An 8,532-nucleotide genomic window follows, 5' to 3' on the forward strand; every position below is an offset into this window, starting at 1 on the left:
TTCTCATATTTTATTTAATATTTTTAATTTTTAACATTGATTTCCACAAGATTTTGAGGTACAAATTTTCTCCTCATTTCTATCCTCCCGTGCAATCTAATATGACATATATTTTGATTGCCCCAATCCCCAGTCAGCCCTCCCATCTGTCACTCCCCTCCCCCCCATCCCCTTTCCATTTACTTTCTTGTAGGGCAAGATAGATTTCAATATCCTATTGCCTGTGTGTCTTATTTACCAGTTGCATGCAAAAACAACTTTTTTAAAGCATCTACTTCTAGAATTTTGAGTTCCAAATTCTCTCCCCTCTTCCTTCCCAACCCACCCTCCATAAGCAGGCAAGCAATTCAACACGGGCCACACATGTATCATTCTACAAAACACTTCCACAGTAATCATGTTGTGAAAGACTAACTATATTTCCCTCAATCCTATCCTGTCCCCCTTTATTCAATTTTTTCCCTTGACCCTGTCCATTTTCAAAAGTGGTTGCTGTTGATTACCTCCTGCCCATTCTGAGCTCCCTTCTATCATCCCCCCTTTTTATCTCCTTTCTCCTACTTTCCTGTGGGGTAAGATGCCCAATTGAGTGTGTATGTTATTCCATCCTCAAGTTAAATCTGATGAGAGCAAGATTCACTCATTCCCCCTCACCTGCCCCCTCTTCCCTTCCAACAGAACTGCTTTTTCTTGCCAGTTTTAGGTGAGATAATTTACCCAATTCTGTCTCACCCTTTCTCCCTCTGTCAATACATTCCTTGCTCACCCTTTACTTTTATTTTATTTTTTTATATATCATCCCCTCACATTCAACTCACCCTGTACTCTCTGTCTATATATATATGTATATGTATATTCCCTTGAACTACCCTAATACTGAGAAAGGTCTCATGAATTACACACATCATCTTTCCACGTAGGAATATAAGCAAAACAGTTCAATTTCAGTAAGTCCCTTATGATTTCTTTTTCTTGTTTACCTTTTCATGCTTCTCTTGGTTCTTGTATTTGAAAGTCAGATTTTCTATTCAGGTCTGCTCTTTTCACTGAGACATCTTGAAAGTCCTCTATTTTATTAAAATCCATATATTGCCTTGGAGAATTATACTCAGTTTCGCTGGGTAAGTGATTCTTGATTTTATTCCTAGCTCCTTTGACCTCTGGAATATCATATTCCAAGCCCTTCAATCCCTTAATGTAGAAGTTGCTAGATCTTGTGTTATCCTGATTGTGTTTCCACAATACTTGAATTGTTTCTTTCTGGCTGCTTGCAATATTTTTTTTTTTTGCTGCTGCCACCACTGAGCCACCTCTGCTGTGCCACTTCTTCCACCCTCAGGGCTGAGGCTGGACCACATATTTCTCCCTTCCCAATACAGCAATTTTCCCACTAATCTGCTCCATTGTCTTTGATTTTTGTGGGTTGAGAAGTATGGTAAGTGCTACAGCTCAGTGATTCATGGTCCCAAGGCCTGCTTCACCAAACTCCCAATATGGTTGGTTCTGGCATGGCCCAAGCTGGGCTGTGCTTCACTCCCAGCAACCTTTGATAGACCCTTCCCAGTGACCATCCAGGCTGTCCTGGGCTGGACACCTGCTTCCCTCTGCTATTTTGTGGGTTCCACAGCTCTAGAATTTGTTCAGAGCCATTTTTACAGGGTTTTGGAGGAATTGGTGGGAGAGCTTAAGTTAGTCCCTGCTTTCCAGCAGCCATCTTGGCTCCATCCCCAGTTCAAATCTTGTGTCAGACACTTAATAACTGTGTGGCCGTGGTTAAGTCACTTAACCCTGTTTGTCTTAGTTCCTCAATTGTAGAATGAGCTGGAGAAGGAAATGCAACCCAGTATCTTTGTCCAGAAATCCTCTAATAGGGGTGGAGCTAAAATTGCAGATTTAAAGTAGGGACATGCTTGAGCTCTCCCTGAAATCCCTCCCAATATTTCTAAAAAATGACTCTAAACAAATACTAGAGCAGCAGAACCCACAAAATTAAACAAATTTCCAGACCAAGACAACCTGGTAGGTCAACAGGAAAGGTCTGTGACACCAGTCTGAGAGAGGAGCACAGTACAGCATGGGCCATGCTGCCACAGATGGGGCTAGAACAGGCCTCAGGGGACTGAATCATTGGCAGTTGGTGCAGTTTCCAGATTTCTCAACCCACAAATGCCAAAGACAACTTAGAAGGTCAGCAGAAAAGATCTGCCAGACCTGGGTGATAGAAGAGTGCGGTCAAGCCCCAGTCCACCACCCCCAGGGGAGTGGCTGTTTCTGTAGTTGCAGTGGCTGCTTCCATAGCTCTCAGTTCACAGATTTTGGAGGGATTGAGTGGTGGCTGTTCAGAGGGGGATTGCAGCGATTTTTTTTTTTTTTGCTGGCACAGAGGCAGGATTGTCTTGCTTTGCCCTGCTTCAGTCTGGGTTGCAGTCCTGGATGGTATTCCCAGGGTGAGGAGAAGGGCTGGCTTAGTTGAGCTTGTGGCTGCAGTGAAGAGGGAATTCTCCTCACAGTTCCAAGGCAGTAAAGAGTGCTTGTGGTCACTCACAGATCAGAGCACAGGCCAAGAGAGGAGAAAATACCTCTCCTTTGATTATACAACCTTGAAAGAACTAAAAATTTACATGTCCCTAGATATATCTTTGAAAATAGCTACATAAAAACCCTAAAGCATGGGACAGTGCACCCTCCACACTGTAAGTAGAGTCCTATCTTGACAAATAACTAAAAAGTTAAGTAATTGGCTGGAAAAATAAGCAAACAGCCTAAAAATCAGACTATGGAATCTTACTTTGAGGACAAAGAAGTTCAAAACATACAAGCAAAAGAAGATACAAAGTCAAATTTCTTACATCCAAAGCCTCCAAGAATAATACAAATTAGTTGCAGGCCATGGAAGAGCTCAAAAAGGAGTTTAAAATTCAAGTAAGAGAAGTAGAGGGAAAATTGGGTAGAGAAATGAGAGTGATGCAAGAAAATCATGAAAAACCAGTCAACAGCTTGCTAAAGTAGACCTCAAAAATTCAGAAGAAAATAACACCTTAAAAATTGATAAACCCAAATGACAAAAGAGCTCCAAAAAACCAATGAGGCAAAGAATGCCTTATAAAGCAGAATTGGCCGAATGGAAAAGGAGGTCCAAAATCTCACTGACAAAAATACTTAAAAATTAGAATGGATCAAATGGAAGCTAATGCCTTTATTAGAAATCAAGAAATTATAAAAAAGAAACAAAATAAGAAAAAAGAGAAGACAATGTGAAATATCTCACTGGAAAAACCACTAACCTACAAAATAGATCCAGGAGAGAGAATTTAAAAATTATTGGACTACCTGAAATCCATGATCAAAAAAAGAGCCTAGATATAATTTTTCAAGAAATTATCAAGGAAAACTGCCCTGATTTTCTAGAATCAGAGGCTAAAAGAGAAGTTGAAAGAATCTGCCTGCTCAGCAAAACCGAGTATTTTGCCCCTTCAAAGGCAAAAATGTTTATTCAATCACATGTGGTAATTTGAAGCATTCTTGATGAAAAGACCAGAACTGAATAGGAAATTTGACTTTCAAATATAAGAATCAAGAGAAGCATTAAAATGTAAACAGGAAAGAGAAATCATAACAGACTTTTTACAGTTGAACTTTTTACATTCCTACATGGAAAAATGATATTTGTGAGGAGGACATTTGGCAGCTTCTATATTAATGGAACAAAGGGCTTGGAATATGATATTCTGGAGGTGAATGGAGCTAGGATTAAAACCAAAAATCACCTACCCAGCAAAACTGAGTGTAATGCTCCAAGACAAAATATGGATTTTCAATAAAATAGAAGACTTTCAAAATTTCTCAGTGAAAAGATTAGAGCTGAATAGAAAATTTGACTTTCAAACACAAGAATCAAAAGAAGCATGAAAAGGTAAACAAGAAAGAGAAATCATAAGGGACTTACTAAAGTTGAATTGGTTTGTTTACATCCCTCCATGGAAAGATGATGTTTGTAATTTATGAGACCTTTCTCAGTATTAAGGCAGGAGGAATGATAGAAAAGAGGGCAAATGCAGGGAGGGGTAATCAGAAGCAACTGTTTTGAGGTTGGACAAGCTCAAAGGAGAGAATAGAATAAATGAGGGCTGGATAGAATGGAGGGAAATAGAGTTTGTCTGTCACAACATGACTATTATGGAAGTGTTTTGTATGCCTACACTTGTATAACCCACAAAAAATTGCTGGCCTTTTCAATGAGAGTGCGTGGGAAAGGAAGAAGGGAGAGAATGTGGAATGTGAAGTTTTAAAATGAATGCTAAAATTGTTTTCACAGGCAACTGAGAAAAAAGATATATATAGGCAATGGGGTATAGAAATCTATCTCACCCTACAGGAAAGTAGAAGGGAAGGGGATAAGACAAGTGGGTGGGGAGTAATAGAAGGGAGGGCAGACTAGGGGAAGAGGTACTCAGAATACACAGAGTCTTGAGGAAGGAGAAGAGAGATCGGGAGAAAATTTGGACATCAAAATCTTGTTGAAGTGAATATTGAAAACAAAAAACAAATTAATTTAAAAGAAAAGAAAAAAAATAGGGTTAGAAAGAATCAGACATGACTGAAATGACTCCACAACAACCAAACATGCCCATCAGAAAAGGCAGAAGCTTTTTGGAGGTAAGGAGATTCAGCTTCAGACTAAGGATTGGAGATTAAGATTCACTTCTTTCCCCTTTGGACTAAAAAGGTGATTTTTATAAACAACAAAAAGGGAGAGACCACAAGCAAAAAGGGATCTAGTTTGAGATTTGCACCTGAGATATCAAGGGAATTAATGAAAAGAAATGTTAGGGAAGAAGGCCTAGCCATATTAGATATTAAATTGTATTATAAAACAGCAATCTTTAAAACTACTTGGTATTGGTTAAGAAATAGAGTGGTGGATCAGTGGAATAGGTTAGGTACATAAGACACAGTAGTCAACAACTGTCATAATCTATTGTCTGACAAGCCCAAAGACTCCAGCTTCTGGGATAAGAACTCGCTATTTGACAAAACTTGCTGTGAAAACTGGAAAACAGATTGGCAGAAACTGGACATAGACCAATATCTTTTACAGTATATCAAAATAAGGTCAAAATGGGTTCAAGACTTACATATGAAGGCTGATACTATAAGCAATCTGGGAGAGCACGTAAGAGTTTGCTTGTCAGATTTATGGAGAAGAGAACAATTTGTGACCAAACAAGTGATAGAAAACATTATGAAATGCAAAATGGATAATTTTGATTATATTAAATTGGAAAAGTTTCTGCACAGACAAAGTCAATGCAACCAAAGTTAGGAGGGAAGCAGAAAACCTGGGAAAGAATTTTTACAACCAGTGTCTCTGATAAAGGCCTCATTTATGAAATACATAGAGAACTGATTCAAATTTATATGAATACAAGTCATGCCCCAATTGATAAATAGTCAAAGGATATGAACAGGCAGTTTTCAGAGGAAGAAATTAAAGCTATCTATAGTCATATGAAGAAAAAATGCTCTAAATTACTTTTGGGTAGAGAAACACAAATCAAAACAACTCAGATATCACATCACATCTGTCAGATTGGCTAACATGAAGAAACAGGAAAATTATCAATGCTGGAGAAGATGTTGCAAAACTGGAACACTAATGCATTATTGGTGGAGCTGTGAAGTAATCCAACCATTTTGGAGAGCAATTTGGAACTATTCCCAAAGGGTCATAAAAATGTACATACCTTTTGACCCAGCAATACTGCTTCTAGGGCTGTATCCCTGTATTTGTAATTAAGATGGGACTTGTTTTTTTTTTTTTTTTTTTTTTACTGTTTTCTCTTTTAGCACTTATGTAATCAAGTGCCCTGCATGAGTCCAGCTTTTGATTCTTTGATTAAATTAGGAGTCTTTCATGACCTCCTTGCCTCAAGGGAAAACCTGATTTGCATGGGTTTGACTCACATGTTTGTGACCCCAGAGGCTTTTAGGTCACATGGGTTTGAGTCGCACATTGTGATGGCCTTTGACCCTGAACAAGATATATAAACCCAGAGGTTGGCATTCTCCCTTGGGGCTCTCAGTCACTGGAAGCATGGCATGGTACTCGGGCAGCCATTTTAAAACCCCCGTCTTGTAAACCCAAGTGCTGATACTTTCCTTGTAGCTATAAATTGTCATTTGGTCTGTTTATACTGTGTATGTTTGTAATTTGTTTGTATTTTATCTGAAGTTCAGGGTGCTGGCTTTTCCTCCTGAACTAAGTGAGTGATAGTTTTATGTTGGATTAAAGTAGGATTGTTTACCCCTTAAATTACTTTCCTTATTGTGTTGGTAATCAAAATGGGCTCTTAGCACTTAGTTCAACCAAGTGCCCCTGAAGAGTTTGCCCTTTATTTCCTTGATTAAATTAGGAGTCCTTGATGACCTCCTTGCCTCAAGTGAAAGTCTAGTTTACATGGATTTGAGTGACATGTTTGTGACATCAGAGGCTTTTAGACCATGTGGGTTTAAGTAGCATTTTTGTGATGATTTTAGGTCACGTGGGTAAGTCTCATGTGTGACTCACCCTTGACCCTGAAAAAAGATATCAAACCAGAGGTTGGCTTTCCTTTTTCAGAGCTCTGACCCACAGCAGTGGTGGCAGGTGTGACTCTGGGCCAGCCATTGTAATGAGCTCCCCAGCTGAACTCAGATGTTGGTAACTATGAATTGCATTTGGCCTGTCTGTCGATGTTTGTAATTTGTTTGTATTTGCTCTGAAGTTCAGGGTGCTGGCATTTTCCCCTGAACTAAGTGAATGGTATTTGAATGCCAAATTAAAGTAAGCTTGTTAACCCCTTAATGTTGCTTTCCTTAGTGAAGCAGATGAAAAGAACCTGGGCTTGCAGTGTTCTGTGAGCTGGTTGTTGTTGGTTTTACATGCCCCCCCCCCCACAGCAGCTGCCAGTGGGATTGTTGAAACACTTAGTAAAGCAGATCAAAAGAATCTGTGTTAGTGGCCTTCTTTGTGCTTGTTGTTGCTGCTTTTACACAGTCACAGTAGCTGCTAGCTGGCTTATTGATACAATCCCAAAGATATTATACACATGGAAAAAGGACCCACATGTACAAAAATATTTATAGCAGCTTTTTTTGTGGTGGCAAAGAATTGAAAATTGAAGCAATGCCCATCAATTTGGGAATGACTGAACAAGTTGTGGTATATGAATGTAATGGAATATTATTGTGCTATATGAAATGATGAGTAGGCACACTTCAGAGAAACCTGAAAAGACTTTTGTGAAGTGATACTGAGTGAGGGGAGTAGAACCAGGAGAATATTGTACACAGTTACAGCCACATTGTTGATAACTAACTTTGATAAACTGTCTCTTCTCAGCAATGTGAGGTTCTGGGACAAGTCCAAAAGACTCAGGATGGAAAATGCTACTCACATCCAGAGAAAGAATTAGGGAGTCTGAATGCACTTTGAAGCAGCCTATTTGTCCCCTTTTTGTTTTCTTTCTTCTTTCTCATAGCTCATTCCATTGGTTATAATTCTTCTTTGCAACATGACTAATGAAAAAATATGTTTAATGTGAATGCATATGTAGAGTCTATACCAAATTGCATACCGTTTGGGGGAGGAAGGAAGAGGAGAGTGAAGAGAGGGGGAGAAAATTTGGAACTCAAAAGGTTGTGGAAGTGAATGTTTTAAACTAAAAATAAATAGATTATTCTTTTTAAATTGCATCTGACCCTCAGAGTTCTATCCAAATGGCCATCAACACATGATTCTTGGGAAGAACAACTGGGTCTTGTGAGAAAGGAGTGAGCAGACCCAGATTCTATCTTCTGTAAAAACCCCTTCAACTGGTTTACTTATTTTGCTATATAAAGCAAATAATACAAATAAAAACAGTTGACTTTGAATTATAAGTGAATATAGGCTCTGGGATTGTACTTCTGGTTAGCTTGTGAATATATATTCAGATCTCATAGGTTTCATCAACCATCTTTGTGGGATTTTTTCATACCCAGAACAAGGAGCAGTTGAGGAATATAGGACATGATCATGTAGACAGACAACAGAAACTGCAGAAGCACCAGTCAAGGTTACTTTTAAGGAGGCTGCTATGACTGGAAGTGGGTACGGAAACATATGATTTCAGGTGTGCAATCCCAGGATTATGGAAATGGTTTACTTGTTTACTAATGTTTAATCTCTTTGTCTTTTTACCTTGTCCCTCTTAAAAGATTGCTGGGAAATAGCTAATTTTGAGATGCCATATATTATTCCTTATAGTTAACCCCATCTAGCAACTTCTCTTTTTAATTTATTATTCTTGCTAAGTGCTAACTGTATTGTTTCTATGATGATGAAATGAAGCATGTGCCTTTAGCTCCCTTTGAATTCAACACCCTGAAACAAAGGCCCTGAGCTCCATCTTAGTTATAGTTAATACCTACCCTAAACTTTTTATTTCCTGTCCTTTCTTCCTTCTTTCTTTAACCTAATTGTCACCCCACAACTCCAGTAAGTACCCTGGC

This window comes from Trichosurus vulpecula, chromosome 6, assembly GCF_011100635.1.
Source record: "Trichosurus vulpecula isolate mTriVul1 chromosome 6, mTriVul1.pri, whole genome shotgun sequence".
Classification (NCBI taxonomy): Eukaryota; Metazoa; Chordata; class Mammalia; order Diprotodontia; family Phalangeridae; genus Trichosurus; species Trichosurus vulpecula.